The sequence below is a fragment of the Hemitrygon akajei genome, chromosome 12 (assembly GCF_048418815.1).
Source record: "Hemitrygon akajei chromosome 12, sHemAka1.3, whole genome shotgun sequence".
Taxonomy (NCBI): domain Eukaryota; kingdom Metazoa; phylum Chordata; class Chondrichthyes; order Myliobatiformes; family Dasyatidae; genus Hemitrygon; species Hemitrygon akajei.
The window spans coordinates 33737675-33738326 of NC_133135.1; positions in this window are offsets into that span (position 1 = coordinate 33737675).

Here is a 652-nt window from a genome sequence, read left to right on the forward strand (position 1 = left end):
ACATAAGAGATCAATGCTTAGTAGAATCTTGGAATGAGTCCGAGATTCTTGGAGTATTGTAACATGCACTTTGAATACTTGAGTATAAATCCAATATGGAACCTTAAATAGATACAACCATAAAAGGAAACAGGGTTCAGGATTGAATAAACACTTAATTTCTGAGTTGTTCATTTTGAATAAGCTCTTTTATTATGTTCCTGGTGGATGATTAAAATCTCATGCTTTTCTAAGTTTGAATAAGAAAGTCAAGCTGAATCTGCTAATGCTTCTGGTTTGCTGGTGAAACTAATGATACTCTTATTTCTTCTTTGATGCCACTGTGTCAGGTTCCTGTTATCAAGTTCGCTCTTATACTTGTGAATATTAGCAAATGATTAATCTAGAGAAGAAGAGGTTGGCAAGACTTTCTTGAGGGGTTTTGCACTTTCGGAAAAAGAAAAGTATTTGGCTTTTCAGGTTGACTATGTATCCATCTGGCTTCACCTGAAGCAACATCCACTGGTGATTTTGGGAAACATTTATTTCCAATCTGTGGATTATGACAGTAACCTGCTCTGTGATTAGATGCACCTGGGTTCCTTGGTTTCTTCTTGTACTTTGATGGTAGTGCAGTCTGAGCCTTCCAAATCTTCAGTTTCTTGCATTGTTC